The following is a 17,782-nucleotide window of genomic DNA, read 5'->3' as shown; positions in this document are numbered from 1 at the left end:
TGTTCACAGTCTGTAATTTGATTTTCTTTTAAGAAGTTTTACCATGGAATGTAAGTTCTTTCTTCCTCCACTATTTCAACTCTAAAAAGTAACTTCAATGTATAATGTAATTAATTAATAAACTTATATGGCATCATTTTTATTTTAATTTTTCTTCTTCCAGATTTATTGATATATAATTAACATACAACACTGCATAACATTAAGGTGTATTATAGCATAATTATCTGACTTAAGACATCATGAAATGATTATCACAGTAAGTTAAGTGAACATTTATCATTTCACTTAGATACAGTAGACAGATACAGAATTAAAGAAATAGAAAAACATTTCCTTGTTATGAGAACTCTTAGGATTTACTTTCTTAACAGCTTTCATACATAACAAACAACAGTGCTAATTATATTTTCATGTTGTTAATTACATCCCTAATATTTATTTGCCTTATAACTGGAAGTATATACCATTTTCCAAAAGACTACATGGAAGTTTTAGACAGATAAATGACAATTTCCCACTGCAGTGAGTAAAGACATATTTTCTTAACAAGAATCACTAAAGGGACAAGAAGTAGAAGATGGGGAATTGACTACCTTCAAAGTGCCTAAAATCTGGTTGACCTCCAAAGAAAGAAAGTTCATATTTAATTGATCATTTGCTATTTTAGATGAAAAATGTTAAAATGAGAAAATGAAAGAAGCTGGATAGAGTAGTAAAAGTTATTTATTTCTTATTTACAGATTCAGAAACAAGTTATACTACAATATATGTCCAGAAAAGAAAATGTACAGACATCAGAGTCCATCCACTACTCTTAAGCCAAACTCAAAACTCGAGAAAACCACATCTTCATTTAGAGGAAAAATGAAGAGTTAATGTCCAGCAATCTCCAAGCATTACTGTCCACAGATATCCAACGTAAGGTCCTTATCCCACAATTCATCCCTGAAATGATTTAACTGCTTTATCAGAATGGTCTGTGGATTACAATAAAAATCTATTTGCCCACAGTAACAAAATAAGAACAAATGCAAAAATTATTATTATCAAGAAATTTAATTAATACATTAAAAAGTAAAGGAAAGTTTAGTGGATTAGGAACTGAAATATCTTATTTCACTGTTAACCAGAAACATTCCTAAAGGAGATTAAAATAAAACATTTAATAAAAGATTAAATACAACAAATATAAATGATAATGACAAGAAAGGATGATCTTTAATACAAAAAATAAAAAATAAAAGAAACCCTTATATGTGCAAATGGACTGTGGGACAATATTTCATTTCTAGCTTACATGTTATTGAAGTCTGAGAAATAGAGGTGAGAGAATGTGGCAGATAGAATAGTAGAAAAATTATAGCTCTTTTTTTTTTTTTTTCTGTCTTGCATATAAGGAGCTTAGACATCACCACTCCACCCTAAAAAGTGAAAAGGTAAATCAACTGAAAATGAGCAATTCTTCTTAGATCTGGCAGACAAATGATTTTTCAGGGAAAACTACCAACCCCCAAACTGGCAGAGAAATGAAGGAGGATACAGATAATCATAACTTATGATAGTTGAGAAGCAGGGAGCAGAGGAAACTTCTTTGGGAACTAGTGCCAGAGTTGGGAAACCTAATCTGTAACTAGCAAATGACAAAAGAGAAAGGACACAAATTACTAATATCAGAAATGACAAAAGGGGACATCACTACAGATGCTACATACTTAAAAAGATAGTAAGGAAATAATATGAGCAACTTTATTCCTATAAATTTAATATCTTAGAAAAAATAGACCAATTCCTTAAAAGACAAAATCTGCCAAAACTCACTCAAGAAGAAAGAGACATGGGCCTATATCTCAAAAATTTGAATCAATAATTAATAATCTGTTAGGGTATGTATTATAGGCAGAATATATCTGTATTATTTACATATTTTACTAATTTTTTAGTTAAATATCCATACTTTCACAGTAAAGTTAATAAGATTTATTTAATTTCTCTACTCTTCAGGAATCACTATCAATAGCCAAAAGAAGTTCAAAATGTCACAAATATTAAAATATTGACATGTGTATAGATTGCAAAATACAAGTAAAAATATATTTATTTCCCCAAACTGCATTATGTTAACTGAAACCTATCCATTCTGGCACATTGGTTTATCTGAATACATATTCTTCATATGAGTAAATTGACCTAATCTGTTGAGCACTTCATTCTATTGTACCACTTCTTTTATTTAGTCATTTGCAATGCCAGAAGTTGTAGCAATATAAAGTAATATCCAGAAGTAACAAACAGCAAAAACAACAAAAAAATTAATAATCTTCCAAAACAGAAAGCATCAGGCCTAGATGGGCTCATTGGCGATTTCTACTAAGTATTTAAGGAACTAATTATACCAATTCTCTACAAACTCAGAAAACAAAATCAGAGAGAATACTTCCTGACACACTCTATGAGGCCAACAGTACCCTAATACAAAAAGCAGATGAAAACATTACAAGAAAGGAAAACTACAGACCAAGAGCTCTCATGAACATAGATGCAAAAGTCTTCAACAAAATATTAGCAAAATCCAACAGTGATAAAAAGAATTATACAAACCAACTGGAATTTACCCCAGGTATGCAAAGTTCATTCAACATTCAAAAATTAATTAATGTAGGACTTCCTAGGTAGTGCAGTGGTTAAGGATCTGCCTGCCAGTGCAGGGGACATGGTTTCAATCCCTGCCCCAGTAAGATACCACATACTGCAGAGCAACTAAGCCCATGTGCCACAACTATTGAGCCTGCACTCTAGAGCCCGTGAGCCACAACTATTGAGCCCATGTGCTGCAACTACTGTAGCCTATGAGCCTAGAGCCCATGCTCAAGAGAAACCATAATGAGGAGCCTGCACACCACAATGAAGAGTAGCCCCCACTCGCCACAAATAGAGAAAGCCCATGTGCAGCAAGGAAGACCCAACACAGCCAATAAATAAATAAATAAATATATAAAAATTAATTAATGTAATCCCTCACCTCAACTAAAGAAAAAAGAAAGACTTGATTATATCAATAGATGAAGAAAAAGCATTTGACAAATCAAACATTTGTTTATGATAAAAACTGAGTAAATTAGGAATAGGGGAGACATTTCACAGTTGATAAAGAACAACATAAAATCTACAGCAAATATTCCTTTTTCTTTTTTTACAACTTATACATGCTTTATTTACTTGATTGAAAGCTGCCTTACAGTACATACAATGTTTTCCATAGTTATCTCAGCTTTGTTCACATTGAAGGTTAGTTGTATCTGGGTTTCCTATGCTCAGGACTGCTCAATTGCTGCTGCTGTTACCATTGGTTTGTTTTCTTTCAGGATCAAGGTGGGTACTTTCATATAAAATCTTGCTTTTTAATTCCTTCTCTGGTAAGTCTTTCCAGGATTCTTAGCTTTGTATAATTATACCTACAATGGAACCAGCATCCTAAAGTCAGCAAGATAAATCCTCCTACTCCAACATCACACGATCTTCTAATTCTAGTAATTAACAAAAAAATCCAAGGCCAGCCACAGCAGAACCTAATGAACCATATTATATTGAATCTTGAGCACAGGGAATGTTTTCAACATCTAAAATTCCTAAGAGCTTAAAGGGCTTCCCCTTCCCTGGCTCCCTGGGTTCTGGCACAGCGGCCTACAGTAAATATTCTTAATGGTTAGATATTCAAAGCTGTCTTTCTAAGGCCAGGAACAGAGCAAAAATGTTCCCTCTTACCACTGTTTTTCAACATTGTGCTCAACTCCTAGTTAATACAGTAAGAAAAGAAAAAGAAATAAAAACTGTACAGATTGAAAAGAGAGAAATAGGTTATGGTGGGGAAGCAGGGGAAGGGATAAATTAGGAGGTTGGGACTGACCTATACACACTACTATATATAAAATAGATAACTAATAAGAACCTATTGAAGAGCACAGGGAACTCTTCTCAATACTCTGTAATAACCTATATGGGAAAATAATTGAAAAAAGAGTAGATATATGTATATGTATAACTGATTCACTTTGCTGTTGTGTTAGAAACTAATGCAACATTCTAAATGAACTATACTTCAATAAAAAGTATAAAAAAAAGAAAGGGGAAACAATACCAAAATGGAAGAAAGAAAAGAAAGAAAGAGAGAGAAAGGAAACTGTTTTTGCAGATGACATGATTGTCTATGTAAAACGTCCAAAAAATTTGACAAAGAAGCTCCTGGAATTAATAGGTGATTATATCAAGTATGTAGTATACAAGGTTAACATACAAAAGTCTATCAATTTCTTATACATTAACAGTGAACAAGAGCAACCTGATATTTAAAACACATTCCTGTTTACATTAGAATTCCCAGAAATGAGATAGTAGGTTTAATGTAACATAATGTATGAGATGTACATGAAGAAAACTGTAAAACTTTGATGAAGGATATCAAAGAAGAACCAAATAAATGGAGAGACATTGAATGCAGTAGGTAGGAAGAATTAACATTACTAAGGTGTCAGTTCTTCTCAAGTTGGTTATAAGTTCAATACAATCCCAATTAAAATCTGAGCAAGTTATTTTGTGGATGTTGACAAACTAACTCTGAAATTTTTATGGAAAAGTAAAAGACAGAATTGCCAATCAATATCGAAGAATAACAAAGTTAGAAGATGATATACCCAATTTATTTCAGCACTTACTATAGAACTACAGTTAATAAAGACAGCGTGGTATTCATAAAATAATAGACAAATAGATCAATGGAACAAAATAGAGAGTACAGAAATAGACCCACTTAAATATAGTCAAATAATTTTTGTAAAGGGGCAAAGGCAATACAAGGGAGCAAAGATAATCTTTTCAATTATAAATAGTACTGGGACAAGAGGGCATTTACATACCAAAAAATATATAGACACAGACCTTACAGTATTCTCAAAATTAACTCAAAATAGTTCATAAACCTACATGTAAAAAACAAAACTACAAAATTCCTAGAAGATAACACAGGAGAAAATCTAGCTTACCTTGGGTATGGTGATGTCTTTTCAGATATGGTACAAAAGGCACAGTCTGTGAAAGAAAGAACCAATAACCTGGACTTCATTAAAATTTAAAATTTACACTCTGAAAGATGTCAAGAGAATGAGAAGAAAAGCCACAGCCTGGGAGAAAATATTTGAGAAAGAGATAGCTGAGAAAGAACTGCTATCCAAAATACATGAAGAACACTTAAAACACAACAATAAGCAAGAAACAACCAAAAAAATGGACAAAAGATCTGAATAGAAACTTCAACACAGAAGGTATCCAGATGGCAAGTGAGCATAGGAAAAAAAAATTAACATCATATGTCATTAGAGAGTTGCAAATTAAAATAAGACCACTACACAACTATTAGAATGGATGAAATCTAAAACACTTGAGAACACCAAATACTGGTCATGATAAGTAGTAAAAACTCTCATTCACTGTTGGTGGGAAGACAGTTTAACAATTTCTTTTAAAACTAAACATACTCTTATCATATGATCGAGCATTTTACTTCTTGGTATTTACCCTGATGATTTGAAAATTAATGTCTACACAAACATTTGCATATGGATGTTTATAGCTGCTTTATTCATAATTGCCAAAACATGGAAGCAGCTAATATGTTCTTCAGTTGTTGAAAGGATAAATAAACTGTGGTACATCTAGACAATGGAATATTATTCAAAGCTAGAAAGAAATAAGCTACCTAGCCATAAATAGATATGGAAGAAACTTAAATGATTATCGCTATGTAAAAGAAGCCAATCTGAAAAAGCTACATATTGTATTATTCCAACTATATGACATTCTAGAAAAGGCAAAACAATGGAGACAATAAAAAGATCAATGGTTCCTGTGGTTGGGGGCAGGAAGGGATGGATAAGCAGAGTACAGAAGTTTTAGGGCAGTGAAACTATTTTACATGATGTGAAAATCATGAATACATGTAGCTATGTATTTGTCAATATCCATAAAATATACATCACCAAGAGTGAACCCTAAATATAAATTATAGATTTGGGGTGATAACACTTTGTCAATATACATTTACTGATTGTAACAAATGTACCATGGCAGTTGAGGATTTGATAGTGGGGAAGATGTTTGGGGAGAATATGTGTAAGGGAACTCTGTAATTTCTGCCCAATTTTACTGTGAACCTAAAACCACTCTAAAAATATAATGCTTATTAATTAAAAAATATAAGCCAATATTTTTTCATAATATGATAAATATCAATTAAAGCCCTATAAATTTAGTCAACCCTGAGTAGGATAAAGACAAAATAAACAACACCCATATAAATCTATTTTTATAAGAACGTTTATTGAGATACAATTGACATACAATAAACTGCATATATTTAAAGTGTACAATTTGCTATTTTTTTTCTTATTAGTAATGTATATATGGCAATCCCAATCTCCCAATTCATCCCATCCCAACCCCCCCCCCCACCACTTTTCCCACTTGGAAAAACTTATGTAAATCTTAACCAAACTGTTAAAAACCAAGAATAAAAAAGAAATTCTTAAAAATAGTGCAGGTGGGGACACTATACACTGAGAAGAAAGAATGGAGGCCAGAATGTTTTTTATCAAACAAAAGAAAAATTATTAAAAATTAAAAAAATAATTTGACATTTAGAGATACACAAATGCTGATAGAATTGATCACTGGCAAACTTGCACTTTAGAAATACTAAAGAAAGTGCATTGGGCTGAGGGGAAATAATTCTAAATGGACACTGGACTCTGCAAGAATGAAGAACACTGAAAATGGTAAATAAGGTAAATACAGAAATCTATTTGGTTACATTTCTAAACTTAGTTAAAAGGCATGTTAGTTACTAAAGCAAAATTTTTTAAAGAGCATTTGGTTTATAATATATGTAGCAATAAAATATATAACAAAATAGTGCAATGGATAAAGTGAAAATGGAAGTATACTGTCACTCACTATACATGACACAATATGATTGTATTTCAAAGCAAACTGTATTAAGTTAAAAGTGATATGTAAATCCTTGGAGATAATTCCAATAAATTTTTTAAAGAGGCATATGTGGTATGTCAATAATAATGGTAAAATCAAAAACCAAAAAAAAAAAAGCTTTTAAAGGAAAAGAAATATTATTTTATAAAAGGCAGTAAAATGACCAAAAAAGATAAGAAAATATAAACTAATAAAACCATAGATTTAAATTCAAACACATCAATACCTCCCTTCCTTCCTTCTTCCCATGCTCCTTCCTCCCTCCCTCCCTCTCTTTATAGATGCCCTTCTTCCCTTTTTAGCATTCTAGCTCTCTATCTTGCCTTCTTCCTAACTAGCTTTTGTAATTGCTTTATTTTCTTCCTTTACCTTTTCTTTTTCTAATTTCATTGGACATTCATGGAAGGAGCATTTGTGATTACTCTTCCCTTTCCTATTTTTATCTGGAATAAAAATACACATTTAATGTTTATTCAGTATGTGTCTTCACTATGCTCTGTCATGCAAGGTGCTGGAGATATAACAGGTAAATAGAGTGTAGAATTAATAGTGTATGGAATCTGGCCCTTATCATAACTAATCATTAACTTTTCAAGAATTTTGCAAGCCACATCTATAGCCTTGATGAAATCAGATTCATCAATGAAATCTGAGAAATGCTACATTTCTTAGTTTTTTGCTTTCCAGAGAGCCAGTTTTTAAACATTTACCAGCACACTACTAAGTAGATTTACTTGAAAATGACTGGGGACATTACAGTGGTAAAAATACACTTTTAAAATGAACAAATAAGCAGAAGACCTAGCTAAATCTTAGAGAATCATGAAAACATTTCAGGGGTACTAATAAGATAACTTGAAAAGTAAGAATTAGAGGGTAGAGGATGCTGGCAGCTCAGGCTAGGAGTGGTAAATAAACACCTGAATTTGCAGAGCTTTGTAAGCCCTACAAAGAGATTTCAAATGAAACCTGAGACATTCTTAGTAAGGTACAATTGAGAGGGCATTGTGATTGATTTGATTTGGGAAGAGAGTCTCCAGTCTCTTGGGTTCAGACATATAACAACTGAATGAAGCCTAATATCATTCCTGCAGCTAAAAGACAAGAGAAAAAGAACAAGATAAGGAAGTAAAGATGAGTTCTGTTACTGATTGTTGAGTTTCAGTGCCTATGGAACAATCTAGCAGAGAAGTGTATAGACTACTGTATGTATGTAACTCTGAAGCGCAAAATGGCTATGTATGCTAATGACCAATTTGGGATGTTTTAACATATGGAGGATCATAGTGGATAAGATCACCTCAGAGTGTTTCTACACATTTGTACTCACAGGTTCTTCAAAGAAGCTGATGTCTCTTTCCAAAATATGTATAATGTTTGCCTATATTTTCTGGGAATTTGGGAATATTCTAGAAGTTGTCTCTATTCTTTAGTCTATGAACTACTGATGTATTCTGAGAAAAATTAAGTGATATTGGAAATTGGCCAAAGAAAGAAAATACCAAAACATTTGGAAATAATCTATATCTTAATTTTAGGTATGGTGAAAATCAATAACTGTTGTTTTTTTATTATAATGAGAAATAATAGTTGAATTATAATCTATGTGTAGAAGAGATCGGGATTTTGGAAGGTCACTTTCCTAAGTTTACTTAACCAACTTTATAACTTTTTTGGGATTACTGGCTCTTTCTTCTTTAAATAATTTTGAACATTCTTAGATATATAAAAAAAAAAAAACACAATCAACCACAATATAATTTAGAAAGATGAAGTGATTTTGATTTATGTATTTCTAACTATGGAGTATCTTGATTGCTGATGAATAAAGTAAACATTAATTTATGTTGGCATTTTAGTTACAAAATAAATCACATTCACAATTTTGATCCCAGTGTCAGTGAGAGAACTGTGTATTATGCATTTCTCGTGTAATATTAAGTGAATAATTATATTACTGTCTGGATTTCTAAACTGTTCTATAATCTTGCTTGAAAATAAATCCAATAGAAAAAATTTATAAAATATAGTATGTAGCATTCAGTTCAAGAAATGTATTCAACTTTTTGTCAGAGTAGTAGTAAACTAGACCCTGTGGGATTCTAAAGAAAGCCTATTTCAAAGCTTACAGAAAATTAAAACGTCCTTTCATAAAACTTTTAAAAAAGAGTATGTTCATAGTCTAGTTTAAAATAGGTTTGCAATAACTACATATGGATTTACTCAAATCAATTTCATGTTTATTGATAACCTGCTAAATATTGTACCAGAATCTGGACAGGAGTTGGCAAACTCTGTTTCCTGTAAAAGGCTAAGTAGTAAATATATTAGGATTTGTGATCTATAAAGCTTCTATCTCAACTATTCACCTCTGCCATTGTAGTGCTGCTAAAAGTGAAGCAAAAATATATAAACCAATGATTTTCCAATAATACTAACAGGTGGCTAATTGAATTCAACCCAAGAGGCCTGCTCTAGGAGATACAAAAATGGACTAGAGAGGGTGACTTTCCTAAAAAACAATTACTTAAAAGTTAAGCTCAGTATATTTATTTTCATATATTTGATTTGTCACTTTAAAATAATAGTAATATTTTACAAAAAAGATTCATGCACGTGACATATAAAGAGAAACAGCTACAAATCACCTAAAATCCCAAGATCTTGGCATAAATTCATGATGTTTGCTGAACATGAATCCAGATATGTCTCTATGTTTATATGTATTTGGATAAATGGATTGATAGATACTAATATTCAGAAAAAATGTAGGGATAAGATATGCATATTATTTTGAAATTAGCAGTGTAACATTTTTTTTTGAAATTTAAAAAGGAAAAGAATTAAAGCTAAAGAATTATACATTTAAAATAAATGTTTCTTTATACAAGGAAGAAAAACATGGGAAAAGTAAACAAAAATTATTAACATGTAAGTCATGATGCTTTTAATATGTATTTTACTTTTAGACAGAATCAATTCAATTTTTGTTTTTGAAGATTATGTGAAAAGGAAGATCATATTCTTTTAGGTGATACTATGTACAAAAATTATAATAATCCAAAAAAATAAATAAAAACAGTATTATAGAAATATAAGTATCATTGGGAAAACATAAAAATTTGAGATTTTTTTTGAATTGATAAATCAATGAAGGCTTTTAAAGGGAATTTTAGTTAAACCTTTAGTTAAACCTTAAAGAATGGATGATAATAATGGTAATAATTAAATTACATTTTATAGTTAAAAATTACTTTTACACAAATTATCTAATTTTCACTTAGAAAAATATTGGCAAGCAGTGTGTTTGAGATCAGTTGATCAATTTGAACAAAAGTAAGAGATCAAGAATTTACGACCCATGTGCGGGCATAAGTGAATCCCCTGACTTGTAACTACAGGGCTAAGTATTTTGGCTGAAATAAAAATGAATAGAGTCAGAACTAGGAAATGTACAGAATTTACATATTAGCATTTAGACAGCCTGGAGTCATTATTCTTGCTTGAGTATTATACTTATGAATCAGAGCTGTGCATACAGGAATATTCATACAGCAACTTCTATTTGATAGATTGTAACCAGTATACAATGGAGGTAGGATAATAAAATATAATTGCTGAACATTATTTATGAGAAGGATTAAATTCCTAAACTAGGAAAGTGGAAGAGAAAATGGAAAAACAAAAGTATTTGTGGCAACATACACTGGGAGCATAATAAACTGACACAGCCATTGTTCTTGATTTGACCTTTTCTAAGTAAAGAGGAACTTATTTCCTTTGATGTGAGTTCCATCTTGACCCATGTGATTCTGGGGAGTAAATAATCTAAATTCTTCCTTTATACCAATGCTTTTTCTTTCTCCTTAGTGTTCTACCTTGGCCTTACCTAGTGATAGTCTTTCCCTCCAAAAAGGCCAAATTGGGGTTGATGGGGGAAGACCCCCCCTTATTCTTGTATGGATGTAATGATAGTGATACAAATAACAACAAATGAAGATAATATTTTTAATTGAATACTTACCATGTGTGAGACACTCCATGTGATTTATAAACATGAACTCATTTGGACTTAAGCTGTTAGTGGAAATGAAAGGAAATGAGACACAGTTGGAGAAGCAGATGCCTGGTGATATTAAGACCACAATTTTAGTTTATTTGGCAGCTTTCTCTTTTGATTCTATGAGTTCCCCCAAATTCTTCTCAGCTGTGAGCCAGTAATCCCATTTTCCTTAAGCTACTTTCAGGTAGTTTCCTAATGTTAGAAATAAAGGTGTAGCAACAAATATAGTTTTTGATTTATTAAATATAAAAGCACAGGAAAAAAGAGGAATAAATATAAGATGATTCTACAGTTTGGAATCTTATTGACTGAAAAAGGGATTCATAGAGGAAAGAATAATAGGCATTTATAGTAGGAGGTGGCAATATCAGTTTTAAGGGGTCAGTAATAGATCTCTAATATACAGGGAGTTACTTAATGGATGGAAAGAAAGCCCAGAGAGACCACCAGTGCCAATTCCATGAATGTGACACCTATGCATTCCCTCAGGGTACCTTGCTCAAGACTACATTCTTGATTTAATGCTGTGCTTTCACTCTCTTGAAATTCTTAATAATTTTATCTTTGAACTTGTAATTTTCCAGTGGGACAATAAAACATATATGTGAGCAGAGAAACTGTGTGTCTGTGTACCTTTGCCATTCCTTGCTGTCCCATTTGCATGGAACATTCACTGTGTCACATGAGCACAGAATTTCAGTGGTCCCATAATGCCCAGGAGTTCAGTGAGTCTCAAAGTAAGGACTGTTTGGGAGGGATAATTTTTTCCCTACCCTTCTAGGTTCTTCTGGCTGGTCTAAGAATTAAATTGGCATGAGACAGGAGAAAAGGAGAAAAAAATAATTATGAAGATGTGGGTTCATTAAGAATATGAGGCCCAAAGTAATGACCAAAGTAGACAGCTTTTATAGCTTTTAGACAAAGAAACACATTTGTGAGGAGTTGACAAGACAAAGAAACTTAGGTATGGGTATTGGTTAGTGAGGAAACTAAGCAAAGTTTGTATACATAGACTTCTCAGCCCTTAATTCCCTATCTCTGGCAATAAGGATGGCTCTCTACCTACTGCTGCTGAGTGTACCTTTCATATGGGAGATTTATTTCCCACTTTCACGGGGACAGAGAGGAGGATCAGAATGTCCTTCTTATATCAGTTATTCCTTAAGTCAGTTGTCACCAGCATTTTTGGCACCAGGGAGCGGTTTTATAGAATACAATTTTTCTGTGGATGGGGGGGAGGGTTTCAGGTGGTAATGTGAGCAATGGGGAGCAGCAGATGAAGCTTGCCTCACCTCCGGCTGTGTGGCCCAGTTCCTAACATGCCATGGACTGGTACCACGGACCTGGGGGTTGGGGACCCCTGCCTTAAATAACTTTAATTCAAAATAATCAATGTGCCAAAGTGGAATATTTTGGGATGGTCTGCCCTGAACCCCATCAGTACAAAGTAAGTGTGTTATAACAATGACTGCTTAAACAGAAACACTAACAACCCCAACAGACCACAGTTCTATTTGAAGCAGAACTTACTTTGAATGCAGAAAAAAGACAATTACAAGGGTGAGTCAAAAATTATCCACAATCTGGTTATATTAAAACTTCTTTTGGTCATACTGTCTTATCAGTGCTTTTTGTTCAAGTTTACTGTCTCCTCAGTCACTGCTGTGCAAGTGTGAATGTGTTACATCAGTTCATTTGTAACTGCGGTGTGAGCAAAAATGGATGCCCCACTTGTGATTTGCATGAAAGAACAGTGTGCAGTGATTCATTTTTTGTGGTGTGAGGGTTTACCTGGTGCCGTTATTTATCAGACTTTGTGCATAGTATGGGGAAGGTGTTTTGTAGTGAAGAAGTGTGTATGCATGGATAGAGAAGTTCAAGGAAGGTCACATTAGTGTTAGCCATCAAGAAGGAGTTGGATTCACTTCTGATGAAGTGAAGACAGTGGTGCATTTGTGGTTCCCAGTTGAGCCTAAAACATTTTTTTTTATTGAGGGTATATGAAAGCTTGTTGACAGATGGACAAGAGTATTGAAAAGCAAGGAGATTATGTCAAAAAATGATGTAATTATCTTTTCTAAAAGTTAATTAGAATAAATTCTACAGCCAGAGTGCGGATAATTTTTGACTCATCCTCATACATTCTAAGAAACATAAATGACCTAGGAACCCTCTCCTATTTTTTCTTACTCATGTTACGTACCTGTATTAGCCAACTACTTACACTGAAAATGCTTTCACAGAAGGAAAGGGAAAGGATAAAGCAATACATGGTTCCTTTTCTTTTTATTTCTTCTTTAGTCATTAATAAGCCAAAGGTTGAGAGTGTCGGTAGAACACGTGTGTATCAAGTAAAACACTTGAATTAGTTTCCTGCAACACTTCCATTATTCCAGTAAGAACAAAATACATATGCATATGTAAACTACAAAATATGAATTGTCATTAGGTGATTCCATGAATTAGTTGAACACTCTTACATTTGCACTTAAAACTGGAATTGCTTAATATAGACATAAATGGTAAACTATATTAATAATTTAGGAATTTAATTTCTCTTTATGTAGAACAATATTAAATACAAATTAAAAAGAGCATGTCAAGTAGATAGAGAGGGACAATGAAAGGAAGAAAAAGCTTTATGTTTTAGTAATCTTAATGGAACTTCCTGTTTTTTGAACAAAGGTCCTTGCATTTCATTTTGCACTGGGCTTTGCAAATTGTGTAGCTGACTTTGAAGTCCACACTAAAAATTATAAGACACATATGTGTATGCCCCTTCCATTTGTTGGGGGCACTTACCTGCCCAGGCCTAGGTGAATTTGAAGGCATCAAGGCTAGGGAATGAGGTGGCACTAACAACATGATGGTGAACAATGAAAAGGTGAGAGAATCAGTTAAAGGGAACCAATGGAATATCACCCAGAAGGGTACATGGCAGAGTTTTAGAGTAAACTTATTCTCATTCCTTACCTTTTCATGAAGGCATTTCTATGCCCAGAAGGACCTAACTTTGGAGTAACATTTCTGCTCTTTATTTCATGTTATACATTATCCCTCCATGACAGGAATGATTTATCTGATGCTGAGAAGTAACAAAGGTACTCAATGTTGCTATTATCATCTCTTTATCTTTCATTTCTCTGCACTGTTGTCTGCACATAGCAACCAAGCTCCTCTCTTCTGAGTATGGTAAGATTACCAGAGTAGGCTCTTTTCCTGACATTGAGAAATCCACAAATATGGTCACCTAAATTCACAACATGGATCCACGATCAGGTTCAAGTTTGTTCCTCAGCCTAACATTACTGATGATTTTTAAAAAAGGCTGATACTTTAATCCATTTTAAAGACTTTTGTTTATTTTTGAGTGGTTTAAAGTCATAGATGATAGTTGGGATCAATCATTACCTATGGGAAAATTATGCCCTTAAATTCTTTAAACACAGATGTCAGAAGGTAAAGCATATGTCAAATGGTTGTAAAAATGAGACAGGGTTTTGGGGAAAATATACAAGAGTTGCCACCTGTGCTGGGTTTTATGTGCTCACAATGACTTTTTAAATGGTAAGAGAAATAATAGATTTCAGAAAACTTTAGGACTCCTGAGAAGTTGCTTTTCTTAGTGAAGCCTTTTAAAAATTTAAAATATATCTAAAGTTTATATTTTCATCTAACTGTAAATGGAATCATTCAATCTAACACCAGTTATGGGAAATGGGAAGAACAGAAAAATAGGAAGCCAGTGGAAACACCCCCTCCCTATCCCAACACTGCCTAAGTACAGCATTACTAAATTAGTTTCTAGCAGTTTGAAAAAGAGAAATGAAAGGTAAGCGAGATACCCAATACCATCATCCATCAATTATCATGTCTCTTCACCAAGATAGGAGGCAGTTTTAGAAAAGTATCAGGGCAAACTCAGAAGAAACAAGTAAAGTTTGGGGGCAGCAACAATCTTTGAATCAGTTACCCACTATTATCATTCACATTATTCCCCACACCTTAGTCATTTGTGCCTGGTTTCTTATACCATACAGGTGCAAACAATATAAACTACATGATTATATGTCCTTGGGATTTTAAAGATTAATAAAAAAGGCAATACAATATGAGGGTAATAATTGATTCTGAACATATAGATACTTGAAGCTAGAGATAATTCTTTTAAGGACATCCTGTAAGAGCTAAGCTGTTTCCCAAATGAACTGGTTTTTTTTTTTTTTTTTTTTTTTTTGTGGGTTTTTTTTTTTTTTTTTGGTTTGTTTGTTTGTTTGTTTTATGAAACTATTTTCCTAGATCTGAATTGTAGGGAACATGCCAAATGCAATCACATAAAATAAAAGCCTCATAGCATGAAATACCATTTTTCTGAGGCCTAAGATTGCAATTTCTAAGCAGACACATTTTATGTCTATGAAAAAATAAGAGTAAGGCTACTTAAGGAAGATTGTGTGATTATTACTTGCAAATATAGAAAAGGTCTTACAGGTACACTTTTTTTTCAGACACAAATTGAGAATGATGGAGTCTAATTTTGGTATGGATGGTTATTTTAAGAATAAATAATTTTTTAATCTAACCCATTCCAATCTCCTGACAGATAATTTCTGAAGCAAATCCAAATCTGTCAAAAATAATATTTATCTACATTTATGTCAGCTCTGGCAAGTATAAATTGTCTAAACATTGAGGCATAGCATTCATGAGCTTGAATCTTTTCTTAGCCTCAAACCATTAATGTAATGAATACAGAGTAAGGTGAATTGTTAATTCTTTGTGCATTTATCATGCCGTTGTGAACATCTAAAAAGTATTTTAAGAGACATTATTTCTTATATTGAGTTGGAAAACCTGCCAAAGTCTTTTGTTTTTTTTTTAAGTTGGGAAGCTTTGTGTGGGGAGAAGTAGAATTTTAAAGTAATATATCAAAAACAAACAAACCAAAAACCCCTAGGTCTACTGAGGGTTTATTGCCAGAGTGTTTTATAAGCAACTTGCCTTATATGTTGTAGTTAAAAGCCTGTTAAGATATTGAAATTCCTTTTACAATATGTGTGCTCATTCATGGTATATGCTAGTTACAGTTGCTTATTGTTAAAATAGTTTTAATCTGAATGGTTTAGGAATTCCTTGGCTGAAAGACAAGCAAATCACAAGATAAACAGAACTAATTGTCAAGCTTGAGAAAACAACTTAAGACACAAGCACTAATGTATCACACCCTTTGTGTGTACAAGGTAAACCAATCCTGAGTCAATACATCCTTATAGGCCCAATAACCACTGGAGGACAATTTTATATCTTATTTCATATTCTTGAGATAGAGAAATCTCATAAGTCTTTGATCATGCAGTTGGGATCAGACTTCTGTCTTTAAACATATGCCTATGTCTCATTTGTGCTTGATGTGAGTATATCATTTGGTCCAAACTCGATTTGGGCTCTTAGGGAGGATACACTCAGCAAAGACACCCCACAATACCTACTCTATTGAAAGCTTGAAATGAACATGGTCATGTTACAAAAGCAGTGAGAGGTGTAATGAAATTAATTAGAAGTGAATGAAACCTGTATTTATGCCAGGAACTACAGTGTCATTAACTATATTTATTTGAACATTTTTTCTTATGTTATAATAAAAACAATAAATATTCATCCATGTTTCCTATACTTACCTTTGTTCAGAAAATTCCAGTTTATGACTCTGTACTGACATGATCATGAGAAGCACCCTTTATCACTCTTGAAAGGATCCTGATTTGACAATAAATTATACGGTTACTTGGACTATTTTTGTACACAGTTCTATATGCCTTACAAATATTATCTCATTTAATCCTTATTGTAATATTTTAAGGTAAGTGCTATTATTACTCCTAGTTTAAAGATTAAAAAAGTCTAAAGTGAAGAAGTATGAATGACAAAGGTAGATTTGAATCAAATAGGGTTACACTATATAATCCTAGCTCCCAACTATTTACATACTTTTGGATCTTTAGAACCAAAATTTTTAGTAGTTGAAACATGATCTTTCCTGCAAGTTTAAGGAAATTAAAATATGGAAAATTTTTACCTTTTGTTTGTAGAAATAAGATAGCCCTAGTATAGTGTATAGGTTGAAAGCCAAAAGCAGAAGGAAACCAAGAATATGGAAACCAAGAATATGCCAAGCAATGTAATCAGATCTTTGATGTTGACAATATTTTCCTTAGTCTCATGTGTTAGTTAATGTTGACATAACAAAGCACAACAGTCTGAGCAGCTTAAAAGAAAGTTATTTTCTCATAATTCTGGAGGCTAGAACTCTGAGATCAGGGTGGTGGCATGGTTGATTTCTTCTAAGACCTTTCTCCTGGTTGTGTATATACACATTGTGGTATATGATCTGTTTCCATTTTTCTCTTTTTTCAGTATCCTTTGATTGAATTTAGTATTGTGATTATACTTTATAAGTACTATTGTCTTATTAGCTCTACATTTTTATTAGTATTTCTTTACAAATTATACCATACATGTTTACTTTAAAAGCCAACATTTAAATACTATACAACTTTAGTTATAATGTAAAAATCCTGCAAGTATATATGTAAAATTTCTCATTTCCATCCTTTGTACTATTGTTATACAATTTTCATACACACACACATATATTTAAAAACTCAAAAGACATTACTA

At 32.6% G+C, this 17,782-nt stretch overlaps 1 pseudogene; it reads right to left on the bottom strand.

The window, feature by feature from the left end:
- Positions 1 to 3,324: 3,324 nt before the first annotated feature.
- On the bottom strand, positions 3,325 to 13,969 carry LOC130860885 (cytochrome c oxidase assembly protein COX20, mitochondrial-like; annotated as a pseudogene).
- Between the last annotated feature and the right edge of the window lie 3,813 nt (positions 13,970 to 17,782).

This window comes from Hippopotamus amphibius, chromosome 9 (assembly GCF_030028045.1).
Source record: "Hippopotamus amphibius kiboko isolate mHipAmp2 chromosome 9, mHipAmp2.hap2, whole genome shotgun sequence".
NCBI lineage: Eukaryota > Metazoa > Chordata > Mammalia > Artiodactyla > Hippopotamidae > Hippopotamus > Hippopotamus amphibius.
Note: the sequence above shows the minus strand (reverse complement) of the source record. Positions and strands in the feature narration are given on the sequence as shown.